We start from the raw sequence: 23653 nt of genomic DNA, 5'->3' as shown, positions 1-23653 counted from the left end.
GAAGGAGGATCCAGGGAAATACAGGCCTGTCAGCCTGACCTTGGTGTTATGGAATGTTATGGAACAGATAATTTTGAGTACCTTTGCACTCTAGGCATGTAGGACTGTAGCAGGCCCAGGGCCTGCAAGGCCTCCCTGGAGGTCAGAAGCCTGAGCTAGGAAATTCCAAGTCATGATGATTGGGCCTTAGAAGCCCCTCTCTTCCACCTTTTGGACCCTGCTTATCTCTCTGTAAGCCTATAGGTCACTTTCCCCTCACCCTTACTATTGGACAATTTCCAAAACCCCTGTAAGGTATTTAAACCCCTATTTCTCCCCGGTTTGACAGAAGAGCTGTCACTGAGAACCTTCATGGAGGACACCAATAAAGAATCCTGCGGAACCTTATACAGCGCTTCTCCTCTCTCTCCCTGTGTCTGCTGCTGCGGCACCAGCAAGCTAAAGAGCTGAAATTACAAAGAGCTGATAATCACTAAGAGCTGAAATCACATAAGCTTGCTTTGGTTGCCTGCAGCTGGGAGCTGCTTGGGAGTTCGGATGCTGTGCTGAGCATCACTGAGCTATCCTGGCCAAGGCAGCCTACTGGGCACAGCCCAGCTGGAAACTGCCTTTCAGTACAGGACAACCAAGAGATCAGGCCCAGCCAGCATTGGTTTGCGAATAGTCGGTCCTGACTATGCAGCCTGACTAACCTGATCTTCATTAACGAGCAGGTAACCTGTTAGCTAGTGGATAATGGAGAATCTGTAGATGTTGTCTACCTGGACTTTGGCAAAGCCTTTGACACTGTCTCCCACTGTATTCTCCTTAAGAAACTGCTGCACCTGGCTTGGATAGGTGCACTCTTCACTGTGTTAAAAACTGGCTGGCTCCAAAGAGTGGTCCAGTTGGTGGCCAGTCACTAGGCCTTCCCAGAGCTTAGCACTGGAGCCAGTCCTGTTTAATATTTTTGTTGATTACCTGGATGAGATGATTGAGTGAGCACCCAGTAAGCTGGCAGAAAACACCAAGCTGGCCAGGAGTGAAGGAAGGCTCTGCAGAGGGATTTGCACATTCTGGATTGATGAGCTGAAGACAGTGGTGTGAGGTTCAACAAGGCCCAGTTCTGTGTCCTGTAATTTGGTAACAATAACTCCAGGCTTCCAACCCCTTGGCCCAGTGCAAAAGGACCTAGGAGTGCTGGTGAAGGCAGCTGAACTTGATCCAGTGTGTGCCCAGGTGGCCAAGAAGGCCAATGGCATCCTGGTTTATACAAAAAAATAGTGTGGCCACTGCTCCCCTGTACTTGGCATTGGTGAGGCCACACTTTGAATCTTGTGTCCTGTTCTCAGTCCCTCATGATACTGAGGTGCTGTAGTGAGTCCAGAGAAAGGCAATGGATCTGGAAAAGACTCTAGAGAGTAAGCCATATGAGAAGTGGTTGAAGGAGTTGAGTTTGTTTATTCTGGAGAAAAGGAGTCTCAGGGATTAACTCATCACTGTCTGCAACTGGCTGAAAGACAGTGTAGTCAGGTGGGGTCAACCTCTTCTCCAAGGTAACAAGTGACAAGACAAGAGGACAGAGTCTCCAGCTGTGCCAGGGGAGGTTCACAGACTATTTATTCAAATAAGGATTCTCAGGCATTGGAATGACTATTTATTCAAATAAGGATTTTCAGGCATTGGATTGTGCTGACCAGGGTAGTGGTGGAGTCACCATCCCTAGAAATGTTCAAGAAGAACTGGACATGACAATTAGTGCTACAGTTTAGTTGACATAGTGGTGTTTGGTCAAAGGTTTGGCTTGATCTGGGAGATGTTGTCCAACCTAAGTGATTCAAAGATTCTGTGATTCAAGGACCCTGGTAATTACTGTAAGTCCTCCGTAAGGTCTCCACAGAGCCTTCTCTTCTCACGGTGAACAACGCCATGTCCATGGCATGTTCATAATACATAGAGAAGAAACATGGTGTGATAGCAAATGCCTTGCAAGTGGGGACTTCGTGATGACAGCCTAGGTGTGATGGAATTATAACCAAGGAAGCACAAAATGGAAGTGGAAAATTCAGGCTACTATTTTATTTTTTCTGAAATAATTAATATATAATAACAATAATATTTTAAGTCAGTTATTCAGCTGATAAGGTTTAAATTTGATGGGAAATATTTTGTTTGCTGTTTTCTCTTTGTGCATGACAATAATTTGAGTGTAGTAAAGTAGCTGTGTCTAAACCTGAGCAGAGTTTTACTGGGCCACAGCATTTAAGCCATTTTTAATCGTATGGCTCACTTAAATTGCAACCCTAATACTTTTTGAGCAGGGCCAAGTCCAGGCTCATTAGCTCTGCTGCACCACTTTGTTCCTTCCCTGGCAGGATGTTCAGGCTGCTGGGACTTGCGTACATTGCAGGGGTGATAGGCTGGGAAGCACAGGTCAGGAAGTCATGGTGACATGGTGGGATAATGGTTCTTTGTAGACATGGACGTTGAGGTTTGAACCTTTTCTACCCCAGAGGTGTAGAGATCTTTTTTGGTCAGCACATTGCTGAACCTAAATTTGATGGGGGGTGTAGGAGGGGGCTGGTTCAATTGCTCTTGTAGATCTGTCCATGTATTAGCACAATAAAAATATGTAATATATGGGTCTGCTCTGTCAACCCCATACAGAACATGTCACATGTTACCAGACACAGCCTTAAGGACTGTAAGTCTTCATGAAACTGGGACAAAAATCTTCAGAAATTTCAGATCCTTTATAGCCCATTTGATTTAAATATATTCTTTGGGATTTTTTTTTTTTTCTTTCATTCCACAGCCACAATTCCAAATGTGCAAGAATGTTCCCAGGTATCTTCCCTACTTTGACAGTTTTGTAATATGTAATATTTTCAATTTGTAATTGAGAATTTCAATACCAGCTTTATGATTGGGATTACCGATGTTGGGCACTTGCATGTTTGCCTTCTGAAGAATGAGTACCACATTTGTTGTATCTGAGCAGCCAAGAATCCTCATCCCATCTTGCTTTTCCATATGCAAGAGGTCTTGACTTTTCACTCCTTTTGCAGCACATGGGAGAGATAAGCATCTCTTGACCTCCACAATAAAATAATTTATGTCCCTGGCCATGAAAACAGATCTTTTACCTTCTTTAGGGTATCCAGATAGATGAAGATTTATCTATCACACATAAACACATCAGTTTTTGTGTGATAGTAGCATCAACCACTATCAGATGCTCAGATAGTAGCATCAGCAGATATGAAGGGAAATTATTTGAATAAACCTAAGCCTTTGAAATATTCTCACCTCATAAGTCAACCCACAGGTGTAACCTTGGCTAATCAGATGGAATGAGCTTTGCCATCACTTTAAACACCTGACAGCTCTATTTTTGGGAGAATCACTGCCTTTCAGTGGCCTCCAGACAACCATCTATCCCAGGAACACAGGGATATCTTGCTCGGCCTGATCTTACTCTTTTCTTCTTTGTGTAGCTCACCTCAAAATGAGGGTCCTATTCAGTCTTTTGTAGATTTGTCCAGATATACCACGTTTTGTCTGGGGATCCTGGATTTGTGTCTCATCTATATTGCTTACACGGAAAAAAGCCTTTTTCTCTTTGTCTTCACTGCCACCTTTACCTATGTCAGTGAGAATATTTTGGCACAGCTAACTAGTGCATGAGTACATGCAGCTTACTTTTTCTGGGTACAAATAACTTTAGACACGACACTGTGTTGCAGGGTTAACTATGCTCTATGTCTTGAGGCCTGACCCCCAGACAGAGAAGAAGTTTGATCAGAGTAAAGTAAGGAATATGCATATCCTTTGTGGTGAGCCTGGACTCCATCTGGCAAAGGGCAAAATCTTTATCAGGGCCTGATTTTTAGTAGTTAGTGCTCAGTGCATCCTGAAGGCAGCTGTTTCTCCAGTGTATCTGAATGGGCAAGAAAAAAAAAGGACAATCAATTATCATAATTTTACTGTGTCATGGTTGAGCATGTCTGATCAGGACTATTTCACAATCTCCAGTTTAATGGTTTTTGAGTTAGTAGCTTCATTGGCATGGGCACTGTGCAATTGCTCATAGAGTGATGACAGGAGTGGATTTGTTTTTATGACTTCCATTTCTACATCTGGACTGTGGATTAACTGACAGCACTAAAAACTGCAGTGGCTTTACAGCATTTCCATGTGGTTAGGAGACAAGGCTGCAGGCAGAATCAGGTCTGGCCTTGTGGAAAGGCCTAGTTTCTTTAGAATGGGCACTGCTTCTCACTTAGACCACACATTCAGCTTTACAGTTTGTTGTTTATTCTAATTTTTTAAACATTTTTGAGAAACCCTTCCAAACAAGAACTTGGGTTTTTTGTTATGTAAACAAAGATGACAATTCTGATTCCATAGCACCCAAAATTTTGAAAAAGTAGTTGAGGTGACAGATGCAGACCAGATAGTTGATTGTTAGGTGAACAAGAAAGCAAAGAAACAATGTAGGTATCATAATAAACAGCCTAATTATTAAAGGGAGGTTGTATGGAAAAAATGGAAAAGGGTGTATGTGTATGAAGAAGATTAGGGAATTAAATTTGACATGTCTTTATAAAAGTTTCTTCTATGTATGTGCAGCAGTATTGGAGAAAAGTATAGAATAGACACACAGAAGTACCGGGTAAGGGCTGATATTTTTGGCCTTTGAGTAGAAATAAGGAGAGAGCTGACCTTGTGTTATCAAAGAGGAAATAGCTGGGGGATTAACTAACCAAGAAAGGACTTGAACACAGAGCAGAAATGCAATTCATTTGAAAAAAAAAAAAAAAAGAGAGGATGGGAGGAGTGCAAAGACAGGAAAGACAGTCAAGGCAACTGACCATCACAACACTGCTCAGAGTAGACGAGCAAAACAAAGGTGCTTCTAAGTTAGAGGAAAGTTCCTGCAGTACTGTAATGGCAATTACAGTATTATCTCCTATTAGCTTGCACCAGTTATGTATTTACGGATGGGTATGAAAGGCATACGCAGATATAAACCACAAGGCTTCCAGATTTCTGGGAAATGAGAGAGACATGGAGGGAGGTCTGAGTCAAGGAAAACACAGCTCATGGCCCTGATGATAAGCAGGACTGCAGTGTTATCCTGAAGCATCAGTGTGGACCGAAAAGATATTAAAGGCTATCCCTTGGCCACATACTTTTTAAACACGCAGGCAGGTATCCATGAAAAGTGTCAGAGAGATCGGGATTTCAATCTGCCTTGGAGGGAGTGGGTAAGGAGAAGGTAGCTCTGTGAACGGTCTGTTTTAGAGATGAGAGTGTTTCTGAGATAAGCAGAGGACAGAGAAGAGTGGTAGGGACAGAACTCTCACAGGAAGGTGAAAAGAGATGAAAAGGATGTTCTGAATAAGACATCACAGGGGTGACTGTGGAGATTAAAGGAAAACAAGAAGAGGACAGACTTTTAGGTGCTGAGGTAAACTGGGAGCTTGGAATCTATTGGCGCAAGCAGATGATAACTCAAGATCGGTGAAGACAGGGAAAGAATTCACTACAGCTCTTCTATAACACATTAGTCTGAGTACAGAGGAAGAATGTTGATTTAGCAGCAAAGCCTGAAGCTATTGTATATACGTCTTAATGTGTTAATTTTAACACTGAGACCAGGTGCTTTATAGGTGTATCACAGATTTCTGAGTAATTAAGGAGTAGTAACCTACTATTTTTGAAGTAGAAAATAACTTACTGACTTGATTTCCTTACAAATAATAGTTTCCATCTCTGTTTTTGTAGGACACATCCCAACTTTATGCAGTATTTTATATGGGATTATATATTTTGTTTCTGATACTACAATGATCATATGCATTTCCTATTCATCAGAGAAGAGTAATTAAAATGAATGATCTCTCCTGCAAATTTTTATAACTATTTTTAAATACTCAGATCTTAATTAAGAAAATTAAAGGATTAAAGGATTAAAATGAAGTTTTATGGGGTGGCTGAAGGGTAAAATTCTAAGAGTAAAATCATCTTAAGCTTTTGTAGTATTATGGCTAGGAGGAAAAAAAAGGAATGTTAAAAATGAAGAATAAAAGCTAACTAAAACTAAAATGGCAGGTAACATAGGAATTACACCTGTTTATTAAACTTCTAATTTATGTTATTTATTGGCAGATTACAGCTGCCTAATTAGGCATAGCTAAGCAATGACAGTAGTACTTTCAACAAGCTGCATTCATGTGATTTGTGGTAGAAATCAGTTAAGATAGTGCTATCTGAACTACTTTAGCACTGAAACATTTTTTTATAAACTTTTGCTGTTATAAATCATGGTTGTATTATGATTAGATAGTGAGGTATGGCCAAAGGCTGTGTAGGAAAAACAGTCTATGGCTTTTGCCTAGCATGTTATTCAAGGTGAGACTGTGGCAAACCTGATGGTAATTCTCCAGGGACAAGAATTCATCCTCCAAAATGAAATATTTAGCTGCATGTGTATCCTAAATTCCTGTAACTGCATAACATGCATTTTTCTACTGCTGCTTTAAAAAACTAGCCTTTTGATAGCCCCTAAGGTTTAGACCAGTGTTTGGCACTCTGTAATTATTTCTTAAAATTCCTGAAAAAATGTATTGGAGGCGTAGAGACTTCACTGAAGAGGTAAGTCAAGGAACCATATGGAGCAACAGGTTTTTTATTGATACCTGCTAGAATACCAGAAAGTTGGATTCCAGCAGAGCTTATCCAGAAACCTACCTTTGCTATCAACTGCTCTGCTGCTGATCACAGGTTGACCTGCCCAGCTCTAGAAAGGCACGACTTTAGTTATCACCATCTTTCACTTTGAAAAAAATCATTCTTCAATCCCTCATGAAACCATCATGCTGTATTTCACACTCTAATGAGCTAGCAGTAGGTTAACTTCTATTTTATTTTCTTTGTATCTTTAAAAGAAATGAGATTTCAAAGCCTTCCTTCCTGGCACTGAAGAAACCGAAAATGCTGTAATTTTTTTCCATAGAAACTTTTTTCAGTACTATTCAGTACTGAAATCAGTGCCAAGGCTCTTAAAGAAACTGACACAATGCTTTTGGAGTCATGGTGTGTGATTTTATGTGCTATTGCACTTCTACAGCAATTACATCTATTTTGCCTAAGCTGCCTCTTACCACAGTGAAAATTCCACACATCAGGACTTAAGTGATATGACTGAAATTGCTCATGCCATTAAATGACAGTGAAGTTTACATATAAACAAGGTACAGTTGACAGCAGGTTCTAGCCTTCATTTTGTTTTGCAACACAGCTCTATGAGAGTCTCAAAAGGCAATTTTTAGAGCTTAAAACCCATACTGACAGATAAAAACTGAGCAGTTTTCATATATTCACACCAGTGCTCCCAGAAGGGTTTTGAGATTGGGAACTCATTGTGAACTGCCTTATTGAAAGCTGGTGGAAAAATAGCAGCAAACAAAACAGCAGCAGGGCTGTTGGAGCAAGATGTGTTGCACAGAACCCTCAGCTGTATGTCCATGGCTGTCTCCTCCTGTTCCTGTGAACCTGAGAAAAGTTCTAATTGCTGAAGCAGTAATATGGTTTGAATGTATAACATGCAAATATTTGAAGAAGCCTATATGACTTCTATGACATAACAGAAGCTCCTTGAGGAAGGTAAATAGTTTCAAGTAATAAAACTTTTTGTGCTTTCACTGTTTTGGTGAGCACCAGTTGGGAATATTGGAAATTCAAGCCTGGAATGTTCTTCTAGCTGAAAAGATTTCTGTGGTTTGGGCTTTAAAAGCTAGATTACAATAATTTTTTTAGATTGTGTTTACAGTTCCTCAAAGTCAAATGCTTCCTTTAGACTTAGAAGGAATAAGAACATGTTTTAGTTATGGCACACAGCGCTTGAAAAAGATTTTTTTTTCCTGATCATTGCAGGCATGTAATTTCCATTAGTTTCAATTATATTGATGTGTCCTTTTTGTATCAAAGGAAATAGTTTCTTTATAGTGTTGCCTTATATAACTTGGAAACTAACATTAGAAGAGATATCTGATGGCTCCTCAGAAATCCATGTCCAGCCTCAATGAATTTCTAAGAAAGCTTGTTGAGCATGAAGCAGAACATGTCCTGACTCTGTAACATCCAGGGTAAACACTGTAATTCTGGAAAATAACTAATTATTTTTGAGTGCATTGTTCATGTGGGCCCCTGGTTCCCTGAGTCCTGATGCCAGGTTTTTTGTGATACATTTTATGTACTGTCTAGGATCAAAAGTGTGTTTTCTTGTTTGCACAAATGAGACAATCTAATTTTGTATCAAAAGAAGAAAGCCACATTTCATGTAGCATGGGAAAAGCTGAGTTATATGTCATGACCATCCTTCTCTTGCCCTGCTGAGTGACTTCAACCACCCTGTCTTCTGCTGGGAAAGAAGCATGCTGAGTTGTAGCCAGGAGAATCCTGGAATCCATGAAGGACAAATTCTTAGGCCACATGCTAATCAGCCCTACTAACAAGAGGGAATGTGATGTGATGGTCATCTGTGTGAGCTAATCAAGGATGTCAAGATTGGAGGCAGCCTGGCTGCAGTGATCATGCACTGGTGGAGTCTGCAGTCTGGAAGAATAGAGGTTAGATAAGGAGTAACATCAGGCTTCTGAACTTTAGGAATACAGACTTTCAGCTTTTCAGGGAGATAGTCAATAGACTCTGGGAGTCTGCCTGTAGGGACAAAGTAGCAGAAAAGAGCTGGTAGATCTTAAAGGAAGCTCTCCACAGAGCACAAGAGATAGTGATTCCCAGGAGAAGGAACTTGGGAAAGGAAGGCAAGAGATCAGTGTGTCTGACTAGAAAACTGCTGATCAAACTAAGGGAAAAGGAGCAAATGCACAAAACAGACAGTGGAAACAGACAGCTAACAGGAAGAGTATAGAGAAGAAGTATGGTTGTGTAGGAAGGGGGTGTGGAAGGCCAAGGCAAAACTGGAACCGAAATCTGGAGAGGGACACAAAGAATTACAAGAAGGGTGTCTACAGGTATGTTAATTGGAAAAGGAAGATCAAAAAGTGTACCCTCTCCAACAAACAAGACTGGTAAACAGGTAGCAACAGACAAGGTAGCAACAGACAAGACTGAACTACTCAAAAATTTTTTGCTTCAGTCTTCACAGGCAGCCTCTCTTCCCACACCCTCAAGTGGATGAACAGTAGGTTGGAGACTGGGAGAGCAAAGTCTCTTCGGTTGTAAGAGAAGAGCAGGTTCATGACCGCCTGAGGAACCTAAATGTGTATAAGTCTACAGGATCTGAGAAGATGCATCCCAGAATCCTCAGGGACTTGGCTGATGTAGTTACCAAACCACTCTCCATGATACTTGAAAATACATGGCAGTCAGGATAACTCCCAGGTGACTCAATAAGGGGAAATACTGCACCCATCTTTAAAAAGGGTAGAAAGGAGTGGCCGAGGAACTACTTACCTGTCAGCCTCCCCTCTGTGCCTGGGAAGGTGATGGAACAGATCCTCCTAGAATCTATGCTAAGGCACATGGAGGACAGGGAGATGATTTGAGACAGCCAGCACAGCATCACCAAGGCAAATGCTCGCTTACCAGCTCAGTGGCCTTCTGTGGCTGGGTGGCTCCACCAGTCGACAAGGGAAGGGTACAGGTGTCATTTATCAGGACTCTCTAAAGCCTTTGACATAGTTGCCCACGACATCCTTCTCTCTAGAGAGTGATGGATTTAATAGGTATACTGTTAGGTGGCTGATGAATTCGTTGGATGGTTGCATCCAGAGGGGATCAATGGCTTCTAGTTCTGATGGACATCAGTGGCAAGTGGTGCTCTCAGGGGTTCATACAGGGATCAGAGTTATTTAGTATCTTCATCAATGACATAGACAAAGGGATTGAGTGCACGCTCAGCAGACTTGCAGGTGACCCCAAGCTGAGAAGTGCTGTTCATACACCTGAAGGGTGGGATGTCATCCAGAGGAACCTGGACAAGCTGGAGAAGTGGCTCATGAGAAACTCATGGGGTTTAACAAGACTAAGTGCTGGTGATGTACCTGGGTCAGGGCAAACCCCTGTATCAGTCCAGGCTGGGGATCACAGCAGACAGATCACAGAAGCCCTGGGAGAAGGCCTTGGGAGTGCTGATGGCTTAGGGGCTGGACATGACCCAGCCATGGGCACTCCCAGTCCAGAGAGCCACACGTGTCCTGGGCTGCATCCGGAGCAGGGTGGGCAGCAGGGCCAGGGAGGGGATTCTGCCCCTCTGCTCTGCTCTGCTGAGACCCCACCTGCAGGGCTGCAGCAGCTCTGGGGCCCCAGCACAGGAAGAACATGCTCTTGAAGCAAGTATAAAGGAGGCCACTAAGATGATTAGAAGGATGTAGAATCTCTCCTGTGAGGAAAGGCTGAGAGAATTGCGATTGTTCAGCCTGAACATTAGGTCACCCAGTTGGGTTGGGTAACTCAACTGGGGCCTTCCAGCACTTGAGGTGAACTTACAAAAAAGATGGGACAGGACTATTCAAAAGAGCATGTTGACAGAACAAGGGGCAATAGATCCAAAATGAGAGTAGGAAAAACTGTGTTACTGTGAGGGTGGTAAGATACTGGAACAGGTTGCTCAAAATAGTTGTGTGGTATTCACATAGTCTTTGAACAGAGAGAGACATAATTCTCTCTCCTAGGGTTTTTGTGGGAAGCTTGTGAGAAAGCTCAGACAAAGAAGAAAAATATTTCTTATCTTCACTTGCTGCATCTGCTGTTTGGCACATGTGGAATGTGTTATGGAAATTGTTTATCAAATTGCACACTGGTGATGGTGTTTTGGATTGATTGACCGATTGGGTCAAAGCTGTGTCGTGATTGTCTGTAAGGGGTCATGGGTTTTCCTTTAGTATAGTATAGTATCAGTGTAGTATGTAGAATAGCATAGTATAGCTTAACAAAGCACTTCTTCAGCCTTCTGAAATCATGAAGTCAATACACATTATTCCCTGGCAGGGGTCTGCCAGTCATGATATAGTTGTGGGTGTCTCATCCCTGGAAATGTTCAGGGCCAGGTTGGATAGGACTATGAGCAGCATGGTCCAGTGGAAGGTGTCCCTACTCATGGCAGGTGGGTTGGAACGAGATGATCTTCAAGGTCCCTCCAACCCAAGTCATTCTATGATTCTCTCCCATCCAAATGACCAAGGGGACTAAAGACTCATTCATTCTTCCACATTCTTTCATGCCTTCCATTTTTGGATTTCATTGAAAGTCACTGTGATACTTTATTTGTGAATAAGGGAAGTTCATTGGCATCTCTGGTGCCTTAGAATCCCTCGATATGAGATGAGAAGGGTTTTTTACCTAAACAAAAAACAAAAGCAGAATGCAAATTGTAATGGATCCTTGATCAGACATTCTTTCTTTTTATATCTAGTGAAAACTCTTGGACTACAGAAATTTCTGGGCCAGCATTTGCACTTAAGAGCATTAGTGTTGACTTCCTGAAAAATTGTCCACAAAAAGACCCAGTTAGCTGGAAGCACTGGCACAGTCTGTGCTGTGCTGTGTGCAGGGGTTGTGAATCTGATTAAAATGCTGGGTTTTTAGATTCATCATTCTAAAGAAAAAAAGAATTTTTTACACTATGTATGATTCATATTTGGGGATTGTCCCTCTGAAATTTTATGTATGGTGATTTCTGAGTTCAGTTTATCTTGGAGGGTTTTGCAGCATGGGAGTGAAAAAGTCCATTCAGATAATAACACAATGTAGAGGGCAAGGAAAACCAGAATCTGAATGTTTCATAAAGTCATATATGCCATAGATATAATTAATACTGTTTTGTCAGGGCTGAGTTTGCTTAAGAATCCTGCTCATGATTTGACCTGGAAACAGCATTGTGGCTGCACTTATGCTGATGTTAATTTTTTAAAATCAGAGCTTAGGTTTGACATAACAGTTTTTCTCTTGATAAATTAATATTACAAGCTAAAGACTTAAAGACTGGTTAATTTATTTAAATGTCTTCAGATCAGAATTCTTTTAATGGACTTATTTGTATACTTCAATGAAAAGCTGACATAAGGGAGGGATGGAAAATGAGTTAGTAAATTGCATCAGAAAACACCTTCTTAGTAAATTTGGTCTGCTTTTGAAACTTAGAAAAGTGTGTATAATTTTGATTAATACTTCAGAATTCCTGGTTTGACGTAGTGAAGTCTGCCTTTAAATTCTGGAAAACATTTAGTATATTCTTGCAAATAACTTGTATTAAGCAAAGAATATTATCAAAATAAATTTGAACTCATTAAAATTTAAAAGGAATGAAAGAGAAACCTGAGAATTTTTCAAAGTATTGACTCTTGGTGAATTTGCAGTTGTTCTTTAGAACACTAGACTCTGTCTTCTGATTTACATGTAGGTAATAAGAAAATAAGTATCTGCCCCAAAGTGCTACAGTCCCAAATTCTGAGGGTCTTCTGCAAGGGTCATCAAACACTGTCTGATCTGAGGCTTTACACCAATATGGTTCAGACAAATCAAACTAGTCAACAAAGGCAAATGCAGGGTCCTGCACCTGGGGAGGAACAACCCCAGGCACCAGCACAGGCTGGGGCTGACCTGCTGGAGAGCAGCTCTGTGGAGAAGGAACTGGGAGTCCTGGTGGACAGCAAGCTGTCCATGAGCCAGCAGCGTGTCCTGGGGGACAAGAAGGCCAGTAGTATCCTGGGGGCATTGGGAAGAGCACTGCCAGCAGGTGGAGGGAGGTGTTCCTGTCCCCTTATTAGGTTTGGCCACAGGCACAAACTGAAACACAGGGAATTCCACCCAAACATGAGGAAGAGCTTTACTGTGGGAGTGACAGAGCATGGGAACAGGCCACCCAGAGATGTTCTGGAGTCTATTTCCCTGGAGATATTAAAAAGCCATGTGGACTTCCTGAGTACTATGTTGTAGGGGACTCTGTTTGGGCAGTAAAGAAGGACAGGATGACTTCCAAACTCACCAATGTGTGGTTCTGTTTTTAAGCCATCCTGGTGCAGAAGTCCTATATCATCTGGTGGGGGCTCACAGAGTGATACCAGCTTCAGCCAACACCTCTTGGAAAGGTCCTATTTTTAAGCTAATTCACAATATGACACAACTAACTTTATTTTTTGTTTCCTTAAACAATTTTCTCTGTTCTATTGTTTGTGCCTAAATGCTGTTTAATTTTGCTATGTTAAAGCTATGCAAACTCTTAATGGAGGGCTTGAGAATTCAATTGTAGAGCTTCTATGGGTTTGACTGGGATTACAAAACAGTACAATAATCATAACAATTGTCCCAAAATTTTGTTTAGCTCAAAGCAAAACTACTCCTGATTGCCATCTAGTGAACCAGACTAGTATTTTATTACCACTCTGATTGCTTCCTGTCTGTAAGAACCTAGAGGCAAAATATACATCTCCCCCCTCTCCATGCAATGAAATCCAGGTATATGAATCTCAGACTTCTCATCATGGGATGAGGAAAAAATGGGAGAAGAGTCAGGGCTGTGACCCCCTGCACTACTCATGAAAAAAACCACAGGGAAGGATAAATATCAGCAAGCACCTAATTTGGTAGCTATATGTGGTGTGGAACATATTTCTTCTTGTCCAGAGCTATAATTAAACAGAACTGGCTGATTATTTTTCAGGGTATGTGAACACTACTGGCTTTTAATTAATAACTGCTTTTTTATAGTTGAAAGTTGGATGACCTTTAACAATTCCTTTTGCAGACCATGACTTTCTTTTTGTTTTTTTTTTAGTATGTCCCTAAGGGAAGCAGATTTTTTCATAGAAATTTTCAGGTCAGACTTATGCCCTCACAACTCCTTCACTGATCTTGCACACAGTCAATCATTTCCTTTCACCACTGGTTTAAGACACTGCACAGTCTAGGGAAGATTATGCCCTCTTATGCATCCATCTGCAGGGTTTCTAATTCATTCTTTGAATCATACTGTGAGCTCAGAATAATGAAGATTTAAATGCTTTTTAGAATTTTGTTTCTATGTGATGTGGATTCCAGCCTATCATTATTGGATAGATTGGGTTACATTAGTCACAAACAAAGTACAGACAGCATTTTAAAAAGTTATGATTCTTAGTTTCTAAAGGAGCTGAAGCTAATGCACATACTGTGATTTATATGCTCAGTTACTAGGTTGCCCTGAAGTACCTTACTCCAAGGTAAATCACTAGAATTAACAGATGGTATTTTATATTCTGGATAATTTTATATTATTTTCTTTTTTATTTCTCCAAAGTGTTTAAACAATATAAAAAATCTGCTTGACATCAAAATTAAGTCACCTAAATGTCTTGGAGAGACTGTAAAGAGTAAGCAGGCAGAAACTGAGAAGCAGAATAGTTAGGAATAGACTAAAAAATATTGTTAAACTTGAAAACACATATAAGCACTGGAAAAAAAAAAGGTGGATGTTGTTCTGCCAGGATATAACAGGGTCCTTCTTAGAGACCTCTATGGATGCTTGCTGCTGTTCTGCCACCAAACAGAGAGAAACAGAGCGAGGCTCTGCCTAAGTGTGTATTTGAGAAAGACAGCTTTGCCAGTAGCTCTGGGTAGACACAAGGTGACTGTTAAGCTCTTTCCAAAGACAGCTGAATCCTTTGTAGAGCAAGGACTTAATTTGAATGGGTGTGATCCATCCTGATTAGGGATGAGAATGAAAATCTTGGATAGATTACAGGACAGAAATAAGAAGAAACAGACATTTGATGAGTCCCTAAAAATAAATTAAAAATGCCTTCAGCTCTGGTTAGAGGCAGGCCTAGAGAGGTGAAGGGGAATTACATCTAGCAGCTTGTGCTGGAAGCCAGCAAAAAGTGCATAAAACTAGCAAATGCCTTTGGGATGAGGCTGTCGCTGAAATTACTGATGAACACTTCCAGAGACTGATTTAGATTATCTTCTGGCCAAAGATTTCAGACCTGCCAGGGTTACTCAGATTTTTACAATGTTCCATCCTCATGTATATGCCTCTGGATGTGAACTAAGCAATTCGTGGTTTGAATTCTGATCAGAGGGAAAAAAAGTTTTGGAAAAAGGCACCTTGAGCAAAGGTCACCGTTGATGTGGCCCAGCTCAAGCCCAGCTGGTTTAAATCTCTTCATGGGAGAGGTGTAGATCAGATAGGCAAGGTAATGCCTGTTTTAGCCGTTTAGAGTCACAAACATAATGGCTATTATTTGTGCCACTTGAGTTTTCATCTACTGGCAGCCACTCTATAGCACCCATTTGCTGTACAGAGAAAAAAAGTTGGTTACTCTCTTTCTGAGTGCAGCTTTACAGCCCAAGACCAAGGAAACTGTGCCTTCCAGAGAATAGGAGAAAAGGCCTCTCAAAAATGCAAACCAGCAGTAAGTCAAGTGTGCACATGGGAAAGCAGATGGAAAGGAGCTGACTGTCATTCAGTTTCTTCTGCTTGAAGCCTGGTGAAAGAAGCAGAGCTGCTCAGCAGGTATAAGCAGTATTATCCTGTTCTCTTCAGGGAAGGTAGAACCATTTTTCACAATCTCAAAGTGAAAATATGTTTGTGCTTTTTCTCCTTGGTTGGTGTTTTACTTGCAGTCAGGCCAACTTTGATGTAGTTAGCACTTTCTTTCCTTCACAGTACTAGGAAAATGCCTGCTCTGGCCTTGATTCATTCATACCCACTACTGAGAGGAGACCTGGTTTCTGCTGTAAATTAGTAATGTATATGTGTGTGCCAGATTCTACTGGGGTATAAGATGAAATGATTTTACTTGATGAAATAAAAACAATTTGCAAAGACTTTGAACTCATTCATGTCAGAGCGGTTTGGGTAATATTCCTGCTTCCCCGCATTATTGTAAGTGCCTTTGGTTTATAATATAAATAGAACAACTTTATGTTAAAAATTAAAGCATTTCCTTTTCTGAAGGGAATGCTGCAGCTTACGCAAATTAAACCTCAATGTTTCTATTGTAGATGTGTTTTTGGAAAGTCTTAATGCAATTACTCACAATAAAGTTATGACCTGTAGTTTAAAAGCAGTTGCTTACTCTAAATGCAGTAGAGAATCACAGAGATGACTATTACAAATAAAATAAAGTCAGATTCTGTTTCTAAGATTTGCTCAACTGACAGATGAGGCACTCAGGACTGTTCAGGATTAAAAGCTTTGTCAGGCCAGACTGGATAATTTCTCTTTCTCTTTTCACGTAAATGAAGCTACTGGATATCATAGAATATCATGCAAATCAATTCAATGAATGAACATTTGGCCAGAATGAACTTTTTTCCTCAGAGTTTTGCTTTTTGCTCTGATTTCCCTCTTCCAAGGGTGTCAGCTCTTCTCATATCACCTCCAGCTTTTGTGTTTCAGCTCTCCTTTATCCTCTCTGCATCCCCTACTTAATTTCTTGTTCAGTACCTTGAAGGGTCCCTTTCCTTCCCACAGATCACCAACCTTCACAAATCTTGAATGAACATAATGTCACTGAGACTTCACCTCTCACTCTCAAATTTGAATTAAATTGGCCAACAGATTAAAAAGCTGTTGGGGAGGACTGGCAAACAACTTTATAAGCTTCATTTTCCTTAGAACATCAAGCTAGAAGGTAGCAATATATTAAAGACAGATAATTGATCTAAGTATGAGGACATAACAAATTATTATGAATATTGCAAGTAAATAATCAGAGCGTTATACATCTGAAGACTTGTGCAGCAGATAGGAAAAATATTTAAATAGCATTTAAATACATTTGAAGGCAAATCAAAGCAGAATCATATGATTATAATTAGTGGGAGAAAAAAACCTGATTTGTAATGTATATAATTGAATGTCATCTACAATATTGTGGTTACTGTTTTTCCTACTTAAAGGAAGTGTTATTCGATTAATATTAGACTTCAGGGATTGCCTTTGTAAAAGAAGGTTAAACACACAGAATTTGGGCATGTAACTTCTCTAGAATGAAAAGTACTCTCAGCAACCTAAGTAAGCATGAAGATGGCACTATAATGTATAAAATTATGTATAAATTGTAGTAATAACTGGTTAAAGAGTTCTGCTCCATATGAGCCATATGTCCATATGATGATACAGTTAGAAAACACAGTCCTAAAATACAAATTTTGAATGGACTATGATCAATGTCTTCTGAATTACTGCATAATGCTTTCTTAAATTATAAAATTTTACTCAGCAGTTCCTGCAGAGAATGTTATAATTTACCATGCCATGAATTTGAAAACTATCAAATTTGATAATATCTTCTAGAAGGACATTCAATTTAAAGCTCATGACAAATGAACCACTTTTCTTATGTCCCAATGATCTGTTACAGTCATCATTAAGGAGTTAGATTATATTTGCAATTTTTTTTTTAAAATTTAAAAATTAATTTTAAGTAATTTCTCATTTGTCTGCCATTTAAAAATGCTGTCTAAAGTTGGGCACCTATGAAGTTACTTGGAAACTGTTCAAATTATCTTCTGATCTTTAGGCTCTGGCTTCATCAAGAAGATGGTTTTATAGTCCAGGTCCTTTGAGCTGTGGTTAACTGAAAATAAAAAAGATTAAACCAATAAAGACATTTTCCTTCTTAGAGTTCCACAGTGTCAAATTCTGCAGCTGCCCCTGCACGTTATGATGCATGTGTAAAAACAAAGTCCAGCTTAAAATTTGAATCAAACACTGAGTTTTATGGCTAGTGGTTACAGTATTCATATGAAGGCCTACCTTAGTATAGAAACATACAATGGTATGTTCATCAGTAGTATCTTATTCTTATTACTAACAAATTACTAACAAATGAGAAAATTGCTAGCAGCATTGTACTTGAATAGAATTTTAAAGCTAAACAAATACTAGGAAGAATTTTTTATGCATACTCAAGACTGATTTTTTAAAAATTCATCTACATTAGTGAATCTTATATGTTCTGCTTCTGAGACTATCAGTATACTCAAGGAGTGCTGTAAAAATACTGGAAAAAATATGTCATTTTTGAAACATTAGTGTGTCAATATTTTCCAGAAACAGATGTTAACAAAAACACAGCAGCGTGAAGTTCTAGATTCAGGTGGTGCTGTTTAATGACAGAATTTCCTTAGGTAGTGCCCTTTAAAAATAAGAGCATATTTGTAAGGCAACAACAAAACAGAAGACAGACTACCCACTGCATTTTCATTTTATTTTACACTGTAGCTAGATGTTTCAACTATAAGTAAATTTAAAATGAAAATTGTGATTCCAAGAATAAGAATTTTCTGGGACCTGGAGTAAAGCCTATCTGTTCAAGTTTTGTTCTTGTGGAGCTAAGGATGGTGTCACATTGTGAACAAGAAAGAAAAGGTATAATTAAAATAGATAAAATCAAGATATTTTATCCTACTTCTGATTCTAGAAGCCAAAGAGTTCCTTTCTGTGTGACATATGGGGGTGCTTTTGTACCAGACAGTTACAGGAAACTTAAGGGCTTCTAAAAGCCATAAAAAAATGTTGCACATTTCTACACCAAGTTTTGTTTTTCCAACATACAAGAAAAGAGTCATTAGGTTGATCAAAGTACTATTATCTGAGATTCAATACATCCTGACCTAGTTAGATTTCACACAGTTAATCAAAACACCTCTTTCATGCAGTGAAATAAGTTAAACAAGAAGGAAAAAAAAATCCAACTGGGAGAATAAAGCAGCAAATCTGTACAGTTCCAATTGAAGCGGAAAGTGTGATAACACCAGTGAAGTTCAAATCTTATTGTTTATTTTATAAAAGTATATCTGCAGTATACATCTTACTTGTGTGGTTTTTTTAGACCAAATGTTACGACGTAGATATTTTTAAAAGTGAAGGTATAATGTCTTTTGCAAAAAATACAGATATACAGCAAACTGTTCTCTGTATAGAAAACTTATATTCTTCTGTGAATTGCTCTGTGGTTTAGAGAAAAAAACACTACAGACTAGAGTAATAGGTTCCTCCTACTACTAAGATGTTTAATGTAATCCTAAACTTTTTTCTTTCAAATATTTTTCCACTTAGGGGTAACAGCTATGAAAAGACAAACTAAAACAAAAAACCCCCAACCAACTAACCAAACATGTGGAAATGGAGTAAATATACTAAACCAACAATAAACCAAGAAAAAACTGCAGCCCAGTCAGTCTCACCTCTGTGCCTGGAAAGATCACAGGGCAGATTCTCCTGGAAACTCTGCTGAGGTACACAGACAACGTGAAGGTGATTTGTGACAGCCAACATGGTTTCACTTAAGGCAAATCATGCCTGACAAATCTGGTGGCCTTGTATGACAGTTACATCAGGGATCAATGGATAAGGGAAGAGTGAGTGACATCAGCTACCTAGACTTGTGCAAAGCCTTGGATACGGCCCTGCTTGACAGTCTTGTCTCTAAATTCAAGAAACATGAATCTGATGGATGGGCCACTTGGCAAATAGGGTTGCTGCACTAGGGTTAAGGGCAATCCCTTAATTGTTGCACTCAAAAATTTCTATGAAATGGGAAGGTTGCACTCTGAATGCTGTTACATTTTTTGGCATTATTTCAGGTGTATTTGTATTGCTGGTATCACCTAGAAACATAATGGGAAAAAACAATTGCTTCCAAGACATTTGCAAAGAAATATTAATGACAACTTCTGCATCAAAAATAATGTGTAATTTGATTTCTGTTTAAAGCACACCAATATAATTGACTTAATTCAACCTTGAAGTGTAGCTATAAGTAATCTCTCTAAGAGAGATACTGTTGCTTCTCTGTTTTGTGTCATCCTAAAACCAATAAAAAGTCATTGAAATGGTTTTCTGTTGTAGAATTTGCTGCAAATTAATGACTACGTCAATAATTTTAAATTAAAGGATGGTATTTTCCACAATAAAGGAGTATTTTTGTTTATAGAAAGAACAAAATAGCAGAGCCTAGTTCCTTAAATGTCCATTCCATTTTCCTTACACTTTTTTTTCTGGTGCCTGCTTCCCATCACAGCTGTGATTTCTTCACCAGGAAAAGCCAGCACTTGCTGAAGTGCATGTGTGGATGATGCGGAAGGTGTTCTGATGAGTCAGGCAGTACTTAGTTGAGTGGCCATCAGCGTCTGCCAACTGCGTGCCACTGCTTGTTTTACAACCTTTTCCACCCTGAAATGCAGACTTGGATTTTTACTTTTTGTGTAGGTACTTTTTTTCACCGAATAAACTTGAAGTCAATAATTTCAGAAATCTTTCTCTACTCTCAAATTAACTTGAAATGGTCAATTACTGCAGAAAAGAGCAAAGAGAGAGCCAAATAAAGCCTTGCAAGAAGTGTGATTACACAAACTGAATTCATCTAGGCCAGATTGAAAACTGCCAAGGCATATGCTAATGGCATCATTATTATCTTTGTATATACTTTCTTTTTTCCCAGCTTTTCTAGCTGTATCTTAGTAGGCACACAATGAGCAATTAACTTTTAGATAATTTTAATCAACTAGCTTTTATTTTTTTGTACTGTAAACTACTATTACTACTTTTTAGAGCTTCATTGATTTTCAGCTTCTAATGACATTTTCCATTGTTGTTGCAGTATTCAGAGCTGAATGCTAGAGGTTAAGATTAAGCCCCAGGTACACACGTTTTCTTTTTAATTCCAGGAAAGTAATGTAATGTTTTACTGAGTCTTTCCAGGAATTTGGTTCAAAATGTCAAGGTTAAATATATGGTAAGTAGAAACAACAGCTGTGATTCAAACTTTTTTTGGTTAAACTCACTTTTCATTTTGGAAGCACCAATTATTCCATTGTACCTGAGAAAGCATAAGAAAACACAGCTGTAAGTACCAGTAAATTAAGCTTTATTGTAATGCATTGTATTTAAGAACTACTCTGACTCATGGTAATTTTCAGTAAATGCATTACTAATTCAGTGCAGTAAAGTGGCATGAAGTTTTGAGAGAGGATTGCCCTTAACCCTAGTGCAGCAACCCAAAAACCACAGCAGTGTTAAAAGCAGAATTGAAAGATTTTTTTTTTTTTACTGTATTTGGTAGAGTAGTTAAAGCAAGCAGGGAGTTTCTAAATGAACGACAGAGCTTTGGAAAACCTTTCTAGTTAGTAGTGTGCATAAAAAAGCTGTTGAGAATGAGCTTTTCTATGTTTACTTTCACTTATTTTTCCAAATTCTCTGTTGTTCTGTATTTCTTCATGAAATGGCTCATCCACTGTTCTTAATTTGCTGAATCATGTGGGCTATGTATCAAGAGTCAGGTGACACCATAATTGGGGTGGCATAGCCACTTTCAGGGTGTAATTCTGCATTGATTTTCTGAGTTCTGCATTCTCCATCACCAGTAGTACAATATTTCTTTCTTGGTACAATGCTGAGATCTATATCCTCAGTGGGAATTGAGTTTGGGAGCAAACAGCACTGCATATATTGAACTCAAACATTTGGGAGTAATACCTACAGACAGGCTGGTGTGTTTACAGATGTGTAGATGTGCCTGTAGGGGAGTAGCTATTTCTACAGGAAGATGGGTGGATTGCATGTAGTGGGAAACAAGGTAAGTTTGGATCCTCTGAGTAGGGAACAGGGAAATGAAACTGTTTGCTTTCCTTTGGAAGTAGTTAACCTACTTTGTTCCTATGAGTAGCTTGCCAACAAGCATGAGACTTGATGAGCCTAAATGTATTTAGTCCCTCTTTAGCCTTGGATATTTTTTGAATGTGTGAACTATTTTGTTTCCCTGTACTTTGCTGCTGCTCTCAATGAATAACTGAGCCCTAGGGTGCTAAAATCATGGATGAGTGGATAAGACTGGCCCTCCTAAATCAAATTTCTTTCTGTAGGGTGGGATTATATGTGGATGAGATTTTGCAGCAGAGCTGTCACTTTCAGCAAGGTACCTTATTAATCAACTCCTCACTACATGCAGCTTTGTCTGAGCATTGCCGCCAAACCAGCCTCTTACCCTGAGGGAAGACTTGACATGAGCAAGCCACCACTCTGCCAAGCTGCTATGACAGATATGCTGCATCTGCCTCGTACAAACGCCACCTTTTCTGATTTCATTCTCACAAAGAATAAATGGATCATACAAAGTAGTAGTCATTGCTTAAAAACCACTTGCTCACGTTCTGCATGGCTGGCTGTAAACTTTGAGACAGGATCTATTCACACTTGGACAGTTGTTATCTAAAAACTGCAAAATGTCAAGTTGAAGCTATAGAGACACTGCATAGGGATCAGCTGTTTGCTACAGTTTTGATCTTGTATCAGCTGGTATGGCTTTGGCATGCCCATAGTAGCTAAGTATAGGAAAGTAATTCATTAAGTTAAAAGCTGTGGCATTAAGTTGCCCATCCAGTTTTGTAATTAATTGAAGATTCCTTCAACTATCATTCTAATTTTGGTTTGTCCCTTTTCAGTGAAGTGTCCTTTGCTGCCGTGCTTTTACTCTGAAGATCATCCACACTGAAGTACAATATCCTGACTGGTGTGTCTAAAGCCCCAAGGGACTAGTCCCTGGTAGTCTGTCACCTGGCCAACCCAAAGCCACACCATGAAGGAAAAATGTTATCTCATGCTATGTTGCCAGGAAAGAGACAGTGTAAACAGTCACGATACAGGTCAGGAGACAAAGTGAGGGATCAGTGCTTTCCTTGTTACCCTTCATTTTCTCTGGTTTGGTTCCAAATTTCAACTGCTATTCCTTTTCTTATAGTTTACAATGTCCTCGCACTTTCCTTAGCACAGTAACGCTTCAGCCATGTGCAAGTGCTGCTGTATATGAGAGTTGCTCCTCCTCTTGGGCAAAGTCACCAGTGAGCCAAACATGTTGTGTGGGTGGGTGCACGATGGGTGCATGGGCTGGGGTAGGGGAAGTTTGTCACCTGGCATTTCCAGCAGAGGTTTCACAATACTGCCTTCCAATTCCAGCATGGGATTAAAAAACACACTGCAGTAGAAAACTTTAGTCAAAAGCAACTTTATTAAAACTAAAATTCTTTTCTGAAAAAAATCCAACCAAAAACCTGAATGAAAAAAACAAAATTTCCCTATGAAGGTGGAAGAGACCATAAAAAGCATGGAAGTTAAGAACATTCAGCCCAGTCAGTCTGGGATACTGTATTGCACTTTTATTAATGTGTATGAACTACATCACATTTACTTGGTTTTATTTCAGGGTACATACTGATCTGAAGACAATAATTGCTTTTTCAGATTTCTCAGAAAAAGAGTTACAGCCTAATTTATTCCTCAACTGATTATTGATATGGATGGGAAAAAAATGGCTTTGAATGACAGTGTGAAAGACTTTCTGTGGTAGAGGTTAGGTTTATTTTCCTGCCACCCTTCCACTTTTGCAGAGATTCACCCAGAGGCTGGCTTGCTTGCCACGCTTTGTGAGTTATCATTTAACACTGATGAGGTGCATCTCTAGTTATTTTCTGGATTGTTTGTTCATTTGAGTTTGGGCTGTTTTAGCATGAAAAAGGAAAATGTAAATTTTTTATTTGAGCCATCTGAATCAAAGCACTAATGTTTCAAGCCCACTATAAACCAATCAGTCAGAATATGGTAAAAAACTAGAGATGGCTGTTGAGCATAGCTTTGAGTCATTACAAAAGTAGTGCCAGGAGG

At 39.5% G+C, this 23653-nt stretch overlaps 2 long non-coding RNA genes across 5 annotated transcripts in view; both read left to right on the top strand.

Moving 5' to 3' along the window:
- LOC135290861 (uncharacterized) overlaps positions 1–23653 on the top strand; it is a 119947-nt gene that overhangs the window by 164 nt on the left and 96130 nt on the right. The window lies entirely within an intron of this gene.
- Positions 438–22834, top strand: LOC135290860 (uncharacterized). Of its 4 annotated transcripts, none has more exons than XR_010353683.1 (4): positions 438–713; positions 15323–15499; positions 19055–19252; positions 21945–22113. It is a non-coding gene; the product is annotated as an uncharacterized LOC135290860 (long non-coding RNA). The 4 variants fall into 4 exon arrangements; XR_010353685.1 differs by lacking the exon at positions 21945–22113 and adding an exon at positions 22438–22834 and having other exon boundaries at positions 439–713; positions 19055–19233; XR_010353682.1 differs by having other exon boundaries at positions 439–713; positions 19055–19233; positions 21859–22113.

The sequence above is a fragment of the Passer domesticus genome, chromosome Z, assembly GCF_036417665.1.
Source record: "Passer domesticus isolate bPasDom1 chromosome Z, bPasDom1.hap1, whole genome shotgun sequence".
NCBI lineage: Eukaryota > Metazoa > Chordata > Aves > Passeriformes > Passeridae > Passer > Passer domesticus.
The sequence above is the reverse complement of the archived record's forward strand: the minus strand, read 5'-3'. Positions and strand labels throughout refer to the sequence as shown.